This window comes from Pinus tabuliformis, chromosome 9 (assembly GCF_031772625.1).
Source record: "Pinus tabuliformis cultivar Carrire ecotype Pingquan chromosome 9, CPIR1, whole genome shotgun sequence".
In the NCBI taxonomy this organism is placed as follows: domain Eukaryota; kingdom Viridiplantae; phylum Streptophyta; class Pinopsida; order Pinales; family Pinaceae; genus Pinus; species Pinus tabuliformis.
Genome location: NC_142307.1, coordinates 518,011,943 through 518,034,868, shown reverse-complemented (window position 1 = coordinate 518,034,868; position 22,926 = coordinate 518,011,943).

Genomic DNA, 22,926 nt, shown 5'->3' with positions numbered 1-22,926 from the left:
CTGGAATTATCCAAGATTTTTTCTTCGGTTGATGTAAGCATAATTGCATGAAATAGTATGTAAAAACCACATTTGCAAATACTTAAAGAAGAGGAAACATAAAGAAGATCATAAGACAACGCACACAAAAGTTTGATAACAGAGTTCGTCCATTGCGGACTAAGTCACTAGGCCCTGCTTCAATAGTGAGGAGGTTGCTTCATTCATCTTATCGAAAGAAAGCAAGTAAATGGAAAAATACATAATTAGATCATCATTCCTAGGAGTGACTTGAAATTTGGCTGCTCAAAACACAGTAATCACAACACCAATAGATTCGTGTCATCCTCTTGATACTTTTAATTATAAACATGGCCTACTTTTTAAAGGTGCATTGTTATCTCGAACTTCGTGCCATTAGAGAAATTTTGAGGTCTAAAATGGGCCTCCTAAGGAATATTATAAAATATATTGGAAATAATAAAATAAGATTAGATTACCTCATCAAGTTTTGGAGGGAAAAAAGAAAAAACTTCTTTTTCAACTTATCTCCCCATGATTTTACTAAAATTTCAAGTGGGAGCACTCGTTGGATGCATAATTTAATTTTACATCTATGGACTACCTATCTTGCATACTTTTGATGGACCCTGCTATATGAAAAATGTGAAATACATGAAAAAATGTGATTGCAATCATGTTTTTTCATGTATTTCACTTTTTTGTGTAGTAGGCTCCATCGAAAGTATGCAACATGGGTACTCATTAGATGCAAAATTAAATTCCGCATCCAATGGGTGCTTCCGCTCGAAATTTGAGTAAAATCATAGGGAGATAAGTTGAAAATATGAGTTGAAAAAAAAGTAATTTTTTATTTTTTTATATTTTTACTTTTTTACTCCAAAAATGGTGAATGATCCCCCATGGTCGACATCATCATATTGAATCCTATTCCTTTTTATAAAGTTGATTTATGTTGTACATTTTTGTTTTGAGACCCATTTTTTACCTCAATATTTCTTTAATACTAGCAATTAATGATGAAGGTGGGTTTTTTGCCATGACCCCTAAATTCCATTGCCTGGATGTAAAAATTGACAGCACCATTGCAATCCTTGCAAAATTATGGCTAAAATGAGTATAAAGTTGACTATATTCTATCACTATCAATTCTGGGCTCCTCGGGAATCTTTAAAATGCCATAGAATCTTTCTAGAATTATTTTATAATATTCCCCTAGAATATTCCTCCTCTTAAATTGCACTGTCAGGGTTCCACTTCATGGTTCTGCCTCATGGTTCTACTCCATCAATGTTCTGCCACGCTAGTTCCAGAACTATGTTCTGCTCACAGCTCCATCCACCCCTTGAATGTATTGGCATCGGTTTATATAGGTTGGGCCCGACATACATTACAATGTTTGTTCTCATGGTCAACTAGAAAATTATGTTAGTTGTAGTGCAGGTTGCTCGAGTTCAAACTATGTGGGCTCCTAGATTTGGTACTCAATTAAAACAAATTTTATTTTTAATTAAACATTTGCTCTAACCATATATGGTTTTAAACTTAACCAACTACGAAGACCTCTCATGTGACTTTGAAATGGCATGAGACAAAAAGGGAGGTTTCGCATTCCAAGGCCACTTGGCCCAATGGAGGTGCCATGTGGTAGCCTTTTATTGGCTTAATTAATTACCACTTGTGCCTTTACAATGTGGACATGTGGTGCACCTTGGCGGTGACATGTGGCATGTCCTGGTCATGACATGTGGCATGCTCTCGGAATACCATGTCACCCTATTGACATCATGCTAATGTCAACAGTACAGGTTGTTAAGTCATCCACCCTAATTGACTTTATCTTTTTACCACTTTGACCAAAAACTTTGATTGGCCATAACTTTCACATATGGACTTGGATTGAGGTGTTGTTTGCATCATTGGAAAGCTTGTGATGAGCTCTTCGATCTAGCCCTAGTTTCACTACAATCTGAGGAATTTAATTTTTGGGCCGTTAGGAATCCACCTAGATCATTCCTCCCCATTGAGGAGCTTTTGGTCCTAAAAAATCATAAACATGATATGGAATCTCGATCTATAAATAGATGCCTCCAACAAGTTCCTTCACCTTTGTACTTCGGAACTTGGAATAATGAAACTGACACATGTATTCATATGCAAATATGTAGCTTCCAATACATATCCAACTTGCAAGATTCCAAGCAAGGCAATACTTTCCAAGATTTTATAACACACTCATGGTCAAGTTTACAACATAAACCATACCCCATGCTATCCAACTAAAAGGCCAAAATATCACTATGTTTCATTTATAAGTGATGTTATACACCTCATCACTTTTACAAACATTCTCACAACATGTGATTTACAATGGTGGACATGCTCAACTACTTAAAAAGGCTACCCATCCCTTACCTAACTAGGCTATTGCACTCTCTTCCTGTAGTTGGCTTCCTTTCCGAACTGTTTCATTGGTCAGTTCCTTCATAAGTGCTTTCACATGCTCCCTATCCTTCTTTGTGCATTATTTTGGATGGAGCTTCTAACATGTGCCTTTCTTATGTCCTCCCTTGTTGCAATGGTTGCAATGGTTCTTCTTTCTCCATAATTTCTTGACCTTTATTTTGGGATGGTTGTCTTTTGTCTCACTTTGGAGAGGAGAACTTGGCTTAATTGTTACTTTAGAATTCTCACAATCACTGGAAGGTGGTGATGTGCTCTCAGCATCTTTCATTGTATCAGACTTGTTGCTTGAGGACTCTCCTATCTCTTCCTTTCTGACATAGCCCAATCCTACATATCATGGTAATTCTACTACTTGGATGGGATTCGAAATGCCTTGGCTATTAACTCCTAAGCCCTTTCCTTCATATCCCATCCTCTTCATGATATTTGAACCAGTAATTGTGGTGTGTCTTTCAAAAGCACCAAAATCATCATCATAATGAGAACATGAAACTAAAAATCATTTTTTAATTCAGTTGTTGATTCTAAAGTGGGTGATGATGGCTTCACTAAGCCTCTGTTCCATTTCAACTTTTCCAAGGCCTCTTCCATCTAAATTTGCAATCTTTTCTTCTCCTCTTGTGCTACTTGTAGAATTATCCTCAACTTAACTTCCTCTGCTTGAATTCTCTAGTTGATCTCCTCATTTGAATGATGAGAAGAAGATAAAGAAGAATAATATTCACTTGAATATGGAGATGGAGGTTCTCCTTCAGTTACCGGAGAATTTTCCTTTGCTTTCTCTGTTATGAAACCAATTCACAAAAAGATAGAAAAGATAATTGAACGCCTTAGAATTCAGCCTCTTCGAGGGGGCAACCTCGTTTACATTACACAAATGAACAATTCTTCGATGATTCAAATGACAAGACCTCCTTTCTATATATAGGAGTGTAAGGGGTCATAATATAATCAGAGCCGACATAACAATAATAATGTAAGGGCACAATAATAAAAATAGTGGGCTTCTATGGGGCACAATAGTAACAATATGGGGACTACATGGGTACAACAATATAATAAGGGGGTTGTACTAATAACAATAAGGGGTTACACTAGTAGTATAGGGGCCTAACATGCCCCTCTCCTTCAAAAAGTGTTGTCCTCAATGCTTGAGTAGTTCTTGATGCTTCTGTATAAAATTCTTGTTCTCCCATGTGGAATCTTCAGCGAGTAAGTTCTTCCACTTGATGAGATACTCTGAAATTGATCAATTTTGTAGCTTTCGGGTTCTTGTTTCTATGACTGCTCCAGGTTCCAATATGATTTTTCCTTCCTCTTCAAGTTCTGGCAATATTGTTTGAATTGGGATCTTCTGCAACTTTTGAATGAGTGGCCATACTTCTTCATCCTTATTCCATTCATCCCTTGCTTCATTTATCCAATCTAGTTGGATAATAGAAATAGCACAAAACAATGCTTCCACATCCTCATCCTTTCTTGAGAGTGCATCTGCAACAAAATTTTTCTTCCCTTTTCTATAGATGATGTAAAATTCATAACCCAACATATTTGTGACCCATTTTTTCTATTCTTCTAAAGATAATAGTTGTTCTAAAAAGGATTTAAGACTATCATGATCCATTTTTACCTTGAAGTGTCTTCCCATTCAGTAAGGTCGCCATTTGTTAAGTGCAAGTAGTATTGCGAACATTTCCTTCTCATAAATAGCTTGCTTGAGATGTAGCAGTAAAACTACCCAATCACCTACATCAAAACATTTTTCACTACAATGTTGATCTACCTATTGCTTCATTCGATTTTGCACCAATGTAGCGTTATCCTTTAAAAGTTGGAGAACTTGTTGTTGATGCTCGATGTGATCTTTCATTGCTTGAACCTTTTTCTTCTTGATATGTCCCTCTATCTTGAGAGTTTGAGGAGTGGTAATTTCTTCCAATGCTTTACAAGATATGGTCGGATTCATTTATTGATGCTCGATGTGATCTTTCACTTCTGAACATTTTTTTCTTGATATGTCCTTCTATCTGCATAGTTTGAGGAGTGGTAATTCCAGCCAATGCATTAAAAGATATGGTTGGATTCATTTCTTCTTTCTTGATGTCATCTTTCACTTCTTGAACCTTTTTCTTCTTGATATGTCCTTCTATCTTGAGAGTTTGAGGAGTGGTAATTCTTGCCAATTCTTTACAAGATATGGTCGGATTCATTTCTTCTTTCTCTGGGTTTGGGTCCTGGCGTATATCCTCTTCTTTTGATGTTTCTTGATCCTTTTCTTCCTCCTCTTCATACTCTATGTAAAATAATTTCTTCTCAGCACACTTATGACCTTTAGTGCATTTTCTATCACAATTGTAACAAAGCCCTTTTTCTCTTTTTTCTTCCAATTGTTGTGGTGTAACCCTTGTAGGTTGTGGAAGGCTAGGAGAAAAAACACTTCCATCTTTATAGTTGTGAGGGGTAGAATTCCTTGTTGCCATAATTTTTCTTTCCACTTTGTAACAAATCCCTTTTTCTCTTTTTTCTTCCAATTGTTGTGGTGTTGCTCTAAAGAAGGTGTTGCTCTTTGTATTCTCATAATGTGCTATAATTTCCTCCATGAAAATTGACCACGTAACAAGTTGTTTACAAGAACAAAGCCCTTTATACCATAAAAATTGATCTTGTTCTAAATATGAAGATGCAATACATACCTTTTGTAATATTGGTACACCATGTAGATCAAAATATTTCTCCATCTATAGTATCCAATTTACCGGATCCTTACCATCAAACTTCTCATCTCGCCTTTTCTTGATTTTAGGAGCGCGATCTTGAAACAACTGTAACTCTGTACTTTCGGATCTTTAAGTTCTGAAATTGTGACCTGAAGTAGCCCTCTGTGTCCTCTTTCCAATGCCACCAGTCTGATCGAATTTAGATTCTCCAAGGCAGAGTTATGCACAATCTCCCAAGATGACCTGATTATAGACCTTTCCAGAAGAGCGAACTTGTATGAAGTGCCACGTGTCACTGTTTTGACCTTACTATCTGAAAAATATACACAGGAAACTACAGTCTGTCCTCTTTCTGTAAATTCTTACGAAATTTCAATATGATGCTCAAAACAAAAGTTATGACGATTTTCCCCAGGTCACCTATTTGGAATGAAATTCGGGAGTCTGCAAAAAGGCCAACTTCCTCAGATCATATCTCCACAAATATAGCGCGAAACACTCTGAAATTTGAACTCGAGGTTCATAACGATTTCGGTCCTGAAACGTCACAGAAAAAAAGTTATAGCGCAAATGCCACGATGACCTGTTTGGAGCAGTGAAACCCTAGAATTCAAAGCTCTGATACCAAATGTTATGAAACCAGCTCACAAAAAGATAGAAAATATAGTTGAACGCCTTAGAATTCAGCCTCTTCGAGGGGGCAACCTCCTTTACATTACACAAATGAACAATTCTTCGATGATTCAAATGACAAGACCTCCTTTCTATATATAGGAGTGTAAGGGGTCATAATATAATTAGAGCTGACATAACAATACTAATGTAAGGGCACAATAATAACAATAGCGGGCTTCTATGGGGCACAATAGTAACAATATGGGGACTACATGGGTACAACAATATAATAAGGGGGTTGTACTAATAACAATAAGGGGTTACACTAGTAGTATAGGGGCATAACATTCTCTTTCTTCTTATTTTCCTTCTTTATCAATCTCTTCTCATGATCTGCAAACAATATATCTACCATGTCTACCATCATGTACAAGGCCTTGTAGAGATATTTTTTATTCTCCATTTCTCTTCTTTGTGTTGCATATTCAATCCTTGGTTATGTTGTGCCCTACAACAACCCCCCATTTCATATCATTCATATTCGTAAAATTATTATATGAAATGGGTCCCTCTAGAAATTAATTGGTATCAATAGCGCATTCTTTTTAAGAGGTCCGCAAACTAAATGAAGACATTATTTAAAACCTTTTGAAAAACCCATTTTTTTCAACAAATAAAACAATCTTTTATTATTGCGATAAAGCGATCGCAAGATCGCATATCGCAATAACATAGAAAACACAAATAGGTGGCACATTGGTCTCCGCCGATGCGATTTCGCTATCGGCTATTAGCAATACTCCATACACATTTTAAAACGCTCACGACATAAGCCCCGATGCGATGCGCAATCGGCAATCGGCTATCGGTGATACTTTATATGCAGTCAAAGCACCTTAAGCCATTTACCCCGATCCGATGCGATTTCACAATCGGCAATCGGCAACATCCCATGTATAATAATAAGGCGCCCAGGTTTTACCCCCGATGCGATGCGATATCGGCGATTGGGCAATCGGCAATACACTCTCTATGCACATTCTTATGCCTTTTCACGCTGATCCAATGCGATTTCGCTATCGGCGATCGGGGTATGCTATTCATATGTTTATATAACACCTATTCTCCCGATGCGATGCGATATCGCTATCGGCGATCAGCGTTTCGAAATTGTTAACTTAAAGATTTAAAGTGTTCCCAATACCCGATCAGGATATAGCGCGGATTTCGAAAAAGCCGTTAAATGGAGGGATAAGGTGATTCATTCGTATTTAAAGTTTTATCTCTTAAATTAATGATCACCTGCACTCAACCGCCAAAATATCCATAGCACGCTTAAGTGAGCCATTCAGCCGAATAATGGTGTAATGAGCATTTAAGGGGTGACAGGCCTTAAACGGCCATTTAATGTATCTGCAAGATCTTCCCATCGATTGGATCCGCAACCATTTTTAAGAGTTAATCTCTCAGCACGCTTTGATTAATATATCTTTCCCGTATTGGATTTTCATTAGCATATTTCTGTGTTACGGTTATTTTTGCCTTTGTGCAGAATTCATCCATAGAGGGAAGCTTGAGCAAGATGGGCAAGAAATCCAAGAAGACCGCAGGCTCTTCCGCTACACCAGTTGCAGGACAAGCTGCCGTGGACAAAAAGAAGGGCTTAATTTCTGATGCTACGTGTACGGGTCTCACCATAGTTACTTGGCAAGGCACTTACAATTTGATTGAAGCCGAACACCCAGTGAAGACAGTAATAGAAGCAAGCGTGGATTTACTTTGGAAGTCTGATAGCACCCTCAAAGATTTGGCCAACTCTTTCCTTCACAGGATAGCGGCCAGAGAGAAAATTCTCCCATACACAGACGTCGTGCGATGGGTGATTGAAGAAATTCCAATCTTGGACAGAACTTTTAGCACCAGAGATGGGAGGATTTTCGGATCATTCAAGGCAGATGATCTAAGGCAAATGTATCATTTGCCCGAGCCAGAGAAGGTATATAACAAGGCATTCCTGGAGAAGTTTGCAAGCGATAATGAAATTGAATCCGAACCCATCCGGGATTGGAGACAGAATCCAGCCAAACACAAGCACGAATCGTCCGGTAAGTACTCGGTCGATTCTCTGGCTTCTCCTTATTGCTATGCGGGGATAATGATGTGTAGATTATGGGGATTGCATGACTCTGCTAATTTTACCATAGAAATGGTTCCTCTAATGGAGGCAGTAGTAAACAGTATAATTATGGATTGGGCCACTATCCTTTCCGACAAACTAGCAAAAGCTGTGCTTGAGTTTAGGAGCAAGACCCGGATTTCTGAAAGGATAATTCCCCCATTTTACTACAGTGCCTATATTCTAGACACCCTCTGTTATAATTCTGAATTCCCCGTACTCGGCTGGAGGTGGACTGCGCAAGACCCCTCACCCATTCATATATATCACCAGAAAATGTGGAAGTCTTATTATAAAGATCATCTATACCAAGTTTGTAATGGCTTTATGTTGCCTATTCATTATTCCATTTTTGATAGACCTGCTCCCAAGATTTCTTATCAAGCTGGATTTGATTTAACCGGAATAGCTAATTGGTTTGGAGAGGAAAAGTTTACCTACATAAGAGTTTTCGGCAGCCAAGCCAGACCCCATGTCCTCCCTCTGTACATACCAGATAAACTTCTAGCGAGGGAAATCTCTTACCAAATCATTTCTGAGAGTGTTACACAAACACTCAAGAAAAATAAAAAACAAGGCTGGCCCTCTTTTCCTTTGAGGTGTGGTGTATATACCCTGCATGACCTCAAACATGCAGAAAAGGAAGCCACAAAAAATTCAATCCTTGACTCTAGCGACTCTCCAAAATAGGCATTTCGATCCAAAAAAAGTTGCCTATAATGCATTAGAACAGGCCAAACTGACAAGATTTGATCATCAGGAAGATCTCTTTGATGACCTGTTCTCCTCAGCCGAGTCAATAAGCCAGGTTAGGCAATTCGCCCTACAAAAGTACAATGATGAAGGGTTGAATGAATTTAATAAACTTAGAGAACAGAGGTTGCAAACTCTGCCTCTAGATTTACTGGCAACGACCCCAGCAGCATCATCAAGCGAGCCTGGTCAGCAATGGTCGAGCGAACCTCCTATTATAACAAAAGATCATAAGAAAGAATAGGAGGAAAGGCAGAGGAAAGAACAGGTAGAAAAGCAGCGGAGAGCACAAGAAGAACAAAAGAGGAAAGAGATAGAGGAGCAACAGAAGAAAGAACAAGAGGAAAGATAGAAGAAAGAACAAGAAGAGCAACAGAAGAAACAGCAGGATGAAGTGCAGAAGGAGTCTGAAGCCGAAAAGCATAAACAAACCACCATTGATGTCAATATAGATACTCGTATTGACCCCGAATTTCTCCAGCAATGGAAGCAATTTGACTCTATCATCAGTGGGATGGAATGTTCCAAAGATACAGACACTTCCAAAACAAACGATACACAGGACATCACTTCACCTCAGGTTCTAAGTGGAACCAGCGGCCCACCCGTTTCTAAAGATGTTGAAGTAATACCAAAAGATCCCTCTGACCAAATCATTCTACAGGTAGAAGATATTCCTCCCCTGGATGTTTTCTACAGCCCGAGGCATAGAGCAGTGGTAAAACGACAAAGGAAAAGAAGGAAGATTGATCAACCTTCCCTTTTCACGGAACAAACGGTTACGGGCAGTGTGGTTTGGAAAGAGGAGTTCGACCCCTCCGATGATCTAACAAAACTGTCGCAGTATGCAGGAGCCTATTCAGCAGCGACAATCGACAAGGCATCAGAGGTAAGTCTTCTACTGAAGACTAAAGACCAAGAAATTTTTGCATTACAGGCAGAGTTGGCTGAATCGAAGCAGAAGGCAGAGCAGGCGGAACAGCAATTGTTGACACAGCAACAAATGAACAGTCAATTAACTCAACAGTTGCAGGCAGAAAAGCAGAGGATCGACCAAAGCACGATCCAAAAACAGAAGGAGTTATCAGAGGCATTGGCACAATTGAGGGCAGCAAATGAGCAAATGATGAAAACGAAAGATGAGCAAATAGCTCAATTGTCATCGCAGCTCGAAATAATAAAGGGCACTCCACAAGTGGATGAGTTCAGAGCAGAAGCATTGCAAATAAACAATGCATTAATATCACAAATTGGGCTCCTGTGTCAACAACTCACTGAGGCAGAGCCATTGTGTGAGCTAACTACATCCATAAATCAGCAGGTAGAGAAGGCCAAGAATGAGTTAGATCAAGCCGAAGAAATCATAACTGCATATCTTGACTGGCAAGATTCTGATCTAGGGAAAGCAGCAAATTTTCCCAGGATCCAAGAAACATATAAGGATATACTCTTCACAGAATGGAAAATTCAGGTGATGAAAGCAGAGAGGGCGGCTTCAAGATGTAAATCAACTTCCAGCAATCTAGTTGATCTAGTCAACAACACTCTCTACTTAGCGAATATGATTTCCCAATGTACACCAGGAAAGATGACAACAGCAAACATGTTAGAGCAAACGTGTTATCCTGACTTGGAGGAAAAGGGGAGATTAATCGCTGGGGTTAACAGTTTGACCTTTGATGCATATTGGCTCTTCCTGATTAAGCCACACACACAGAGATCCACCCTTAAGTGTTTGACAGATGCAATCAGGTGTATAATTCCCGATATTCAGGATGCCACCTATGCCGCCCAGCTCAGTTCGCGCCTCAACAAACCGCCTGAAGTAGAGCCAATGCTTGCGATAAGTCAGCTCAGATTTAAAGGCAAGCGGCCTACCTGATGAATCATGCCGCCGATTGCCAGATCGCTGAGGGAAATAGGATCAATATTTATTGATACCAATTTAGTAGGATTTCAGTTTAATAGATATTTAGATTAATTTAGTATTTATAGACCCTTTCATGTTTTTAGAAAGGGTCGTAAAGTTTTGTATCAGACTTAATAGACTGAAGTTTGCACTTCTGTGCTTCAGTCAATATTCTTTTATAAAACTGGACCAGTTGTTCTTAATTCAACAAGGAAGCTTTTATACAACTGTGCACTATTGTCTTTGTTGAGAATGTTTTTGCGTTGAAGGAAGAACTACAAATAGCGATTGATATTGGGAGTGTTGCGCAGCTCATATGGTATTTCTATCTATGTCTGAATTCATTCCTTTCATATGAATTGCTATGTGATTATTCCTGCTATTATTGATTATATGCATGCAACATAACAGCAGATCTGTATTCATTCCACTATTGGATGTTTTATGATGTGTTTCTTTTAAATCATGTATATTTCAATGATATAAATGATGAGTGTGGTAATATAGTTTTAATCACTTTGCTTAACTATTTAGGCACAGTAATCTTGAATGAATATCTATGTCTGAAAGATGGAGTCATCTATATGCTTGTCTTTAGACGCAGACCATCAAACGCTACACTTTAAAGCTCAATAGATTCCCAGGATAGATTATAGTTTATATATTCTTGTTGATAGTTTAGTTATTCGCCCCGCTAGCTTAGATTATAAATCATCCATTCATCCCGTTTATCCACTTTTGGGAAACTGGTCCCATTATCCCCAGTCGGACCCACTATTCCAAACGGAAAAGGAGTTGTATTAAGGTCCGGACCGGGTGGTTATCCCCAATGTTGTTGCAGTGATTTTCGAGGCCTCAACATTTTTGGTGCTAGAAGGAGGGCCACTGTGAATGGAAAACAAACCCAAATCTGCAAGCCATTCTAAGAGTAATTCTCCCTCCAAATCCCCTCGAACTTCTCATTCGAACGCTGGTTCACCAATATCCGAACAAGAAAGAGAGGAATCAACTACCACTGCTCAAACCCATCATACTCCAGAACAACTAAGTCTTGAATTACCTGAAGTTCAGTCTCTTATCCATAAACTTCAGAGCTTCTCGATTTTGCCACAGAAATCTGAGGTATCACAAAGCAGTGCGACTTTGCAGTTCCATTTACCTCACCCTCTCACCAGACTTCAGAGCGAAAAGCTCGGTATTGAACCCACTGAGTTTCCTTTACCTAAAAGGAAAAAGGCAAAGAAAAAAACTTAAGGATCTGACAGTGAAGAGCTTTCATCCACATCCTCCATTTCAACTTCTTATCTGCAAAGTCAACCACCCACTTCCCCATTACATATTGTCATTCACCAGGGATTAGAAGCTTCAGCATCCCAACCTGCACCTTCCTCAACATTATTTCCTTCCCAAACATCTGGAGTTCCTGTGGTAGTATCAACTACTACTGCTATTATAATGGTAGATCCATGGACCAGACCTGGTGCAGTCAATATGCCTGCACCATTACATCCATTACCAGATCTTCCTGAAAAATGGCTACCCAAGTTTAATCCAGATAATGGGACCCAGGCTGAGGAACACATCAATAATTTCATGTTGGCAGTCAACTAAAAAGGAGTAACAGAAGAAGATGTTGTTGTTAGGCTTTTCGCTTATACTTTGCAAGCATCAGCAGGATCCTGGTATTTTTCCCTCCCACCTGGTTCCATTACCAGTTGGAACACTTGCCAAGAGCAGTTTCTTACCAAATATGGAGATGATAGGTCTTTGGCTGCTCTAATAAATGACCTCTCCAATTTGAGAATAGAGCATAGGGAGCCAAGTAAGGAATTTAATGCCCGTTTCAATAAACTCCTAAATAAAATCCCCACAGCCTCCAAACCAAGTGAACAAATTCGGAGCGAATGGTATATAACAGCTCTGCCTGCCAATATAGCCATCTTTGTAGACAGGGCTGGGAAACCTACCTTAGCCGAAAACATGAAAGAAGCGCTTGCTGTGGAGAAACGCATCAATGCCCTGGAAAAGAAAGCTGCCTTGGAAGACAGAAAAGCCAAAAAGGTCTCTTTTAAAGATGACTCAAGAAAGAAAACCTCTAAAGACCCCTATGACATGGAAGGTTTGCAAAAGGTTCTAAAAACTTTATCAAATGAAATGGTTGAAATAAAGAAACAGGTAGCTGAAACATCAACCAAAAGGCCCTTTAGAACTTTTAAGAAAAATGAATCAAAGCCACCAAATGTCATATCTAATGCTGATTCAGAACAAGAAGAAGAGGAAGAAGAATCGATTTCACAAACTAGCGAGGAAGAAGAAGTAGTAGAATGTCACGGAATGTGGGATTTTATATTACCTAACTCTGATACCGAAAACGAAGAAGAAGCGTTTCCGGTCACTACTAGAAGCAAAAGTATCTCTGAACCTGTTCAGATAACATCAAAGAAAAGAAGTGCTGGTGCTGCTACAACCAAAGAAAGAGTACCTGCAAAGAAATCACCTGTGGCAGTTCCCCAAAACCAGCCTTCAACTTCTAATACTCCTTCAACATCTAAAACATTAGTGGTGTCAGATTCAATGGAGTATAATATTGTTGATGATATGAAGAAAACTAAAGCAAACATTACGATGTTTGAACTTAGTAAATTAAAGCATCAGCAGAAATTACTTCTTAAAGAATTGAATGTTGTTCCTTCTACACCTCTTCCCAGTGCAAAAGCTGCTAATGATTCAGGCCAACCTCCTCCAGGAATGGTTGAAGCTACCGATTCAGTTTTGATTGGAGACAGGTCAAATTCTCACACCCCACCCTTCCTTTTAACCTATGAGATTTACAATAGAAACTTGCACAACTGTTTAATTGACTCAGGGGCATCATCTAACATAATTCCAGCTTCAGTTTGCTCTAAACTGAACATAGAACCCTAAAAGTCTGCTATTCATATTGTACAGTTGGACAGGACCAAAGTACAGGTGTTAGGAGAAATTAACTCTGTAACCATTAGGTTATCGGTTGATCCAAGAATAGTGCAGAGGATTGATATCCTAATAGCTGATATACCTGAGTTTTATGGTTTAATTTTGAGTAGGGATTGGTCTGAGAAATTGCATGGGTATATTTCCACTGATTGGTCACATATGTGGCTTCCCTACAAGGGCAAGCCAAATCAAATAAAAATCGATCGGGAGAAACATATGACCCATACGGTTACTGAATTCGAACAAGAAAACCAGCCGGTAGCATTCAACAACAACATTTTGGGAAATTATTCATCAGAGTCATTCTTTGGTAACTTTGTTGCCCAACCATTCCCTTTCTCTGTTAATCATTTTACATCTCAGATCGAGAATTTTTCACAAACAGATAAGTCTAGATGTTTCAATGATGCTGAGAAAACTGTAAATACATTTGTTAATACCTCTTTGTTTTGGTATTTATATTTCGATGGGTCCAAGTCTAGCGAAGGCTCAGGAGCAGGGTGTATTTTGGTTAGCCCACAAGGAGAAAAGACAATGCTGTCCTGTAGGCTAGAATTTGAATGCACAAATAATACAGCCGAATATGAAGCTTTAGTTCAGAGATTATATAAAGCAATTGGCCTTAAAGTCCAATATCTAAAAGTATCTGGCGATTCTGAAATTATTGTGAAACAGGTTAGAAATGCAATTCATTGTCTTTCTAATCACCTCAAACATTATCAATCGCTAGTACAGGAACTTACCTCGCACTTTGCTGCATTCAACATTTCTTCTATTCCCAGGTCCCAAAACTCGGCAGTTGATCTCCTAGCTAATGTAGCATCCAAGCTCCTACCTTCTGAAGACTACAGCCCAGATAGATTTTCTGTAGAATTGCTTTTTAGGCCTTCAGTGCCTGACAATGTCACTAATTGGAGAGTATTCAATCATGATGAGGATGTTTTACAATTCTTAATTTCCGAAAAATCCCATGATAATCAAATCATTGAGGAGGATGAACATGACTCCCAAATGAGAGAAACACCTCAGGAAAATGCAATTCCTAAGCCTGTGGTAAAGCTGGAAGATCTGTATGATATTAAAGACAGGTTTAAACCTGTAACTAATGCAAAGCTCCAAAGCTCTACCCTTAGGTTTGAATTGATCAATCTAGGTACTGAACAAGCTCCTCAAAATATTAATTTAGGATTAGGACTCTTTTGAAGAAAAAGAGGCATTCATTAGATTGTTAAAGAAAAATAAACAGGTCTTTGCTTGGAAGTATGATTATTTGAAGACTTATGATACATCCATTATCCAGCACACCATTCCAATGCTGCCCGACCAGAAACCGATTCAGCAGAAGTTAAGAAAAATACATCCAAACTTAGAGAGCTAGATAAAATCAGAACTTAATAAACTCTTGAAAGCCAAGATTATTTTTCCTGTCCGACACTTAAACTGGGTCTCTAATATGGTACCAGTCAGAAAGAAAAATGGCGACATTCGAATTTGTATTGATTTCAGAAATTTGAACAAAGTAAGCTTGAAAGACAATTTCCCATTACCTACTATGGAGCAAATCCTTCAATCAGTAGCTGGCTCCGAATTAATGTCCTTTCTAGATGGTTTCTCAGGATATAACCAAGTACTGGTTCATCCTGATGACCAGCTTAAAACGACATTCAGAACTAAATGGGGAACATATGCTTATCAGAAAATGCCTTTCGGACTTATAAATGCAAGAGCAACATTTCAAAGAGCTATGGATATAGCTTTTAGAGGGTTGATTAATAGAACAGTAGTCGTCTATTTGGATGATATTACTGTATTCTCTAAAGAAAGATATAATCATTTGCATGATTTAAATCAAATTTTTCAGCGCTGCAAAAGGTATGGTATTTCTCTTAACCCTAAAAAATCTTTCTTCGCCCTTGATCAAGGAAAACTCTTGGGATTTATTGTGTCTAAAGATGGCATTTATATTGATCCTAATCGGATCAAAGAAATCTCTGAAATCCCTTTCCCACACAGTAAAAAGTCGATGTAGTCATTTTTAGGCCAGATTAATTTTGTTAAAAGATTTGTTCCAGATTTCTCTCAAATTATATTGCCTCTTCAGACAATGATTAAGAAAAATTTGGTCTTCAAATGGGGATCAGCAGAAAAGGAAGCTTTTGATCTAATCAAGCAATCAATAATCAATGCCCCAACCTTGAATACTCCAAATTTTTCTAATCATTTTATATTATACGCCATCGCATCCGACTTGTCTTATGCTGCAGTGCTCACGCAATTAAATGATCATAATTTGGAAGCACCCATTTCATTTTTTAGCTCTAATCTTCAGGGTGCTGAATTGAATTACTCCGATGTAGAAAAACAAGCCTTTGCTGTATTTAAAGTAGTCAAGCATTATAGACCCTTCCTTTTGAAAACCCATACAAAAGTTATAGTTCATTTCCCCGCAGTTAGGCAACTATTAATCCAAAAAGAACTGGGTGAAAAAAGGGAAAATTGGGTCACAGCACTTCAAGAATATGACCTAGAGATTAAACCAGCAAAGATTGTTAGGGGTCAAGGTTTTTGCAGGATATTGGCAGGAGCATCCAACATTCTAGAATCAGGCGATACAAGTCAAACTGAAGAAATCAATCAGATAAGTGCCACTGATTCTCAATCTCAATATGCAGATTTAATCTTTTACTTAAAGAATGGTTATGCCCCTCCACACCTGTCTTATAAAAACAAAAGGGCCATTAGGTTAAAAGCGAAGAATTTCACACTTATTGATGACGTACTTTTTAAGCAGAATTATGATTCTATCCTGTTAAGATGCCTTGAGAAACCTGAAGCCCAAAAGGTTTTGCAGGAGTTACATGATGGACCAGCAGGAGGACACTTTGGAGCTGACACAACAACTCACAAAGTTATTCATGCTGGGTACTATTGGCCTACTCTGTTTAGAGATTCACACGAATATGTAAGGAAATGCTTCAATTGCCAGACTTCTAGTGGAAGACAACGTAAATCAGCTTTCCCTCTGCAACCAGTCAACATTGAACAACCATTTGAGCAATGGGGATTGGATATCATTGGGGAGATTACTCCACCATCTTCCAAACAACATAGGTATATCCTTACTGCTACTGATTATTTTACTAAGTGGGTGGAGGCCATTCCTTTGAAGACAGCAAATTCCGAAGCAATCATTGAGTTCATAGACCAATTCATCATTACCAAGTTTGGTGTTCCGAATGCTCTTGTTTTTGATAATGCATCCTATTTATCAGGCAATGCTATCTTTTATTTTGCCATTAAAAGAGGGTTTAAATTGAAGTATTCTGCTAATTATTACCCCCAGGGTAATGGCTTAGCCGAATCTACTAATAAGAATCTGATCAAAATGATTAAGCGAACTATAGAGCAAAATCATAAAAACTGGCATAAATCTTTAATGTTTGCATTATGGGCTGATAGAATAACACAAAAGGCTTTTATAGGATCTTCCCCATTCAATCTTGTGTATGGAAAAGAAGCAGTATTGCCTACAAATCTTGTTCTTCCTTCTTTAGCCCTAGTACAGTACATTGAGGAAACTCCTTCTTCTTCTATTCAACTTAGACATGATCAAATTCTAAAATTAGAAGAAGAAAGAGAAAAAGCTAGAGTTACTCATGCCAAACATCAGCAAATCATTAAAGCAGCTTTTGATTCAGTCTCATCCGGTTCAAAACAGTTTCAAGTCGGTGACTTAGTTCTGAAATGGGGCAAAGCCCATGAAGATAAGGGGAAACACACCAAGTTCCAGAAAATGTGGCTTGGACCATTTCAGATTTGTGAAAAGGTGGTCCATTCGACCTTTATATTGCAAAACTTATCAGGGTTGAGAGATTCTCTCCCTGTTAATGGCCTTATCTTGAAGAAATTCTTTAATTGAGGAGGTATCTCCTTCTCCTTTTAGTTTGATAAATTTTTATGGTTTGTAGGATTTGTAAAAAATAATGTTGTAAGGTATCTACCATTGACCTTTGTTGTGTTTGAAAGTTTGATCTACACAAGTACCCTGATATTTGCTTTTAGAATAATGGAACTCATAACCAAAAGGGATAATTTCTAGGAAATTAGGTATCATTGTATTCTGAAACCACATTTCAAGTTTTGTGAACTCCTCTCAGAAGTTTAAAAGTATTGTAAATCATTTTCTGTTTTCAAATCGGTCTCAAAAGGTTATCAATATTAAGATAGAAGCTAATCCAATTTCAGCACCTTCAACTCTTAACCTGTCATCCATTTGCTCTTAAGGAGAAGATTGTTCATCCCGTTCACTAAAGTTTATGATTACTCAGAGTGTAATTCTAAAATACTTGATATTAAAGATAAGAGGTCTTATTACAAGCCTGCTTACCATGTTCATAGGGAAATAGTTTAACCGACATTACCAAAACTGCATACCAAAACAGGGTAATGGCTTGAAATTAAAAGACAAGGGGTCTCATCACGAGCCAGCTTGTTCGGTTAGATTACTACCAGTGAATGGCATTGTCAATAGCTGGCCACCAAACCAGGACAATGGCTTTTTATCATATCAACAACAGAAAAAGGAAATGAAATACAAAATATGAAAACATGTTTTGAATTCATTCTGTTAATCGCACTCTTAATTGAATGGAACAATGGACAATAGCATGGTTAAAAGGTATCCCTGTCGAAACTACAAATGTTTGCTGGCAGCAAAGGCTCTACCTATGACAGAGGAGTTCATTTTAAAAGCTGATTTGGAAGAGTATTCTGTTTTATCATTATAAACCCATAGAGACCTATTTAAAACTTAGAATGTATCTATTTTATTAAAAAGAGAGAAAATTAGCAAAAATAGATTCATTTTGGAATACATATATACCTAGTTATATTAGAATTTTCCCCTTCGGTTAGAATTCTATTTTGCAAAAGTTTAAGTATTTCCTTACTTTTCAGAGATAATTGGTTCTTCCAGCGAATCGCCAATTGTTGTGCCCTACAACAACCCCCCATTTCATATCATTCATATTCGTAAAATTATTATATGAAATGGGTCCCTCTAGAAATTAATTGGTATCAATAGCGCATTCTTTTTAAGAGGTCCGCAAACTAAATGAAGACATTATTTAAAACCTTTTGAAAAACCCATTTTTCAACAAATAAAACAATATTTTATTATTGCGATAAAGCGATCGCAAGATCGCATATCGCAATAACATAGAAAACACAAATAGGTGGCACATTGGTCTCCGCCGATGCGATTTCTCTATCGGCTATCGGCAATAATCCATACACATTTTAAAACGCTCACGACATAAGCCCCGATGCGATGCGCAATCGGCGATCGGCTATCGGTGATACTTTATATGCAGTCAAAGCACCTTAAGCCATTTACCCCGATCCGATGCGATTTCGCAATCGGCAATCGGCAACATCCCATGTATAATAATAAGGCGCCCAGGTTTTACCCCCGATGCGATGCGATATCGGTGATCGGGCAATCGGCAATACACTCTCTATGCACATTGTTATGCCCTTTCACGCTGATCCAATGCGATTTCGCTATCGGCAGTCGGGGTATGCTATTCATATGTTTATATAACACTTATTCTCCCGATGTGATGCGATATCGCTATCGGCGATCGGCGTTTCGAAATTGTTAACTTAAAGATTTAAAGTGTTCCCGATACCCGATCAGGATATAGCGCGGATTTCGAAAAAGCCGTTAAATGGAGGGATAAGGTGATTCATTCATATTTAAAGTTTTATCTCTTAAATTAACGATCACCTGCACTCAACCGCCAAAATATCCATAGCACGCTTAAGTGAGCCATTCAGCCGAATAATGGTGTAATGAGCATTTAAGGGGTGACAGGCCTTAAAGGGGCCATTTAATGTATCTGTAAGATCTTCCCATCGATTGGATCCGCAGCCATTTTTAAGAGTTAATCTCTCAGCACGCTTTGATTAATATATCTTTCCCGTATTGGATTTTCATTATCATATTTCTGTGTTACGGTTATTTTTTCCTTTGTGCAGAATTCATCCATAGAGGAAAGCTTGAGCAAGATGGGCAAGAAATCCAAGAAGACCGCAGGCTCTTCCGCTACACCAGTTGCAGGACAAGCTGCCGTGGACAAAAAGAAGGGCTTAATTTCTGATACTACGTGTACGGGTCTCACCAGAGTTACTTGGCAAGGCACTTACAATCTGATTGAAGCCGAACAACCAGTGAAGACAGTAACAGAAGCTAGTGTGGATTTACTTCGGAAGTCTGATAGCACCCTCAAAGATTTGGCCGACTCTTTCCTTCACAGGATAGCGGCCAGAGAGCAAATTCTCCCATACACAGACGTCGTGCGATGGGCGATTGAAGAAATTCCAATCTTGGACAGAACTTTTAGCACCAGAGATGGGAGGATTTTCAGATCATTCAAGGCAGATGATTTAAGGCAAATGTATCATTTTCCCGAGCCAGAGAAGGTATATAACAAGGCATTCCTGGAGAAGTTTGCAAGCGATAATGAAATTGAATCCGAACCCATCCGGGATTGGAGACAGAATCCAGCCAAACACAAGCACGAATCTTCCGGTAAGTACTCGGTCGATTCTCTGGCTTCTCCTTATTGCTATGCGGGGATAATGATGTGTAGATTATGGGGATTGCATGACTCTGCTAATTTTACCATAGAAATGGTTCCTCTAATGGAGGCAGCAGTAAACAGTATAATTATGGATTGGGCCACTATCCTTTCCGACAAACTAGCACAAGTTGTGCTTGAGTTTAGGAGCAAGACCCGGATTTCTGAAAGGATAATTCCCCCATTTTACTACAGTGCCTATATTCTAGACACCCTCTGTTATAATTCTAAATTCCCCGTACTCGGCTGGAGGTGGACTGCGCAAGACCCCTCACCCATTCATATATATCACCAGAAAATGTGGAAGTCTTCTTATAAAGATCATCTATAACAAGTTTGTAATGGCTTTATGTTGCCTATTCATTATTCCATTTTTGATAGACCTGCTCCCAAGATTTCTTATCAAGCCGGATTTGATTTAACCGGAATAGCTAGTTGGTTTGGAGAGGAAAATTTTACCTACATAAGAGTTTTCGGCAGCCAAGCCAGACCCCATGTCCTCCCTCTGTACATACCAGATAAACTTCTAGCGAGGGAAATCTCTTACCAAATAATTTCTGAGAGTGTTACACAAACACTCAAGAAGAATAAAAAACAAGGCTGGCCCTCTTTTCCTTTGAGGTGTGGTGTATATACCCTGCATGACCTCAAACATGCAGAAAAGGAAGCCACAAAAAATTCAATCCTTGACTCTAGCGACTCTCCCAAATAGGCATTTCGATCCAAAAAAAGTTGCCTATAATGCATTAGAACAGGCCAAACTGACAAGATTTGATCATCAGGAAGATCTATTTGATGACCTGTTCTCCTCAGCCGAGTCAATAAGCCAGGTTAGGCAATTCGCCCTACAAAAGTACAATGATGAAGGGTTGAATGAATTTAATAAACTTAGAGAACAGAGGTTGCAAACTCTGCCTCTAGATTTACTGGCAACGACCCCAGCAGCATCATCAAGCGAGCCTGGTCGGCAACGGTCGAGCGAACCTCCTATTATAACAAAAGATCATAAGAAAGAACAGGAGGAAAGGCAAAGGAAAGAAAAGGCAGAAAAGCAGCGGAGAGCACAAGAAGAACAAAAGAGGAAAGAGATAGAGGAGCAACAGAAGAAAGAACAAGAGGAAAGACAGAAGAAAGAACAAGATGAAAGACAGAGGAAAGAACAAGAAGAGAAACAAAAGAAACAGCAGGATGAAGTGCAGAAGGAGTCTGAAGCCGAAAAGCATAAACAAACCACCATTGATGTCAATATAGATACTCGTATTGACCCCAAATTGCTCCAGCAATGGAAGCAATTTGACTCTATCGTCAGTGGGATGGAATGTTCCAAAGATACAGACACTTCCAAAACAAACGATACACAGGACATCACTTCACCTCAGGTTCTAAGTGGAACCAGCGGCCCACCCGTTTCTAAAGATGTTGAAGTAATACCAAAAGATCCCTCTGACCAAATCATTCTACAGGTAGAAGATATTCCTCCCCTGGATGTTTTCTACAGCCCGAGGCATAGAGCAGTGGTAAAACGACAAAGGAAAAGAAGGAAGATTGATCAACCTTCCCTTTTCCCGGAACAAACTGTTACGGGCAGTGTGGTTTGGAAAGAGGAATTCGACCCCTCCGATGATCTAACAAAACTGTCGCAGTATGCAGGAGCCTATTCGGCAGCGACAATCGACAAGGCATCAGAGGTAAGTCTTCTACTGAAGACTAAAGACCAAGAAATTTTTGCATTACAGGCAGAGTTGGCTGAATCAAAGCAGAAGGCAGAGCAGGCGGAACAGCAATTGTTGACACAACAACAAATGAACAGTCAATTAACTTAGCAGTTGTAGGCAGAAAAGCAGAGGATCGACCAAAGCGCGATCTAGAAACAGAAGGAGTTATCGGAGGCATTGGCACAATTGAGGGCAGCAAATGAGCAAATGATGAAAACGAAAGATGAGCAAATAGCTCAATTGTCATCGCAGCTCGAAATAATAAAGGGCACTCCACAAGTGGATGAGTTCAGAGCAGAAGCATTGCAAATAAACAATGCATTAATATCACAAATTAGGCCCCTGTTTCAACAACTCACTGAGGCAGAGCCATTGTGTGAGCTAACTACATCCATAAATCAGCAGGTAGAGAAGGCCAGGAATGAGTTAGATCAAGCCGAAGAAATCATAACTGCATATCTTGACTGGCAAGATTCTGATCTAGGGAAAGCAGCAAATTTTCCCAGGATCCAAGAAACATATAAGGATATACTCTTCACAGAATGGCAAATTCAGGTGATGAAAGCAGAGAGGGCGGCTTCAAGATGTAAATCAACTTCCAACAATCTAGTTGATCTAGTCAACAACACTCTCTACTTAGCGAATATGATTTCCCAATGTACACCAGGAAAGATGACAACAACAAACATGTTAGAGCAAACGTGTTATCCTGACTTGGAGGAAAAGGGGAGATTAATCGCTGGGGTTAACAGTTTGACCTTTGATGCATATTGGCTCTTCCTGATTAAGCCACACACATAGAGATCCGCCCTTAAGTGTTTGACAAATGCAATCGGGTGTATAATTCCCGATATTCAGGATGCCACCTATGCCGCCCAGCTCAGTTCGCGCCTCAACAAACTGCCTGAAGTAGAGCCAATGCTTGCGATAAGTCAGCTCAGATTTAAAGGCAAGCAGC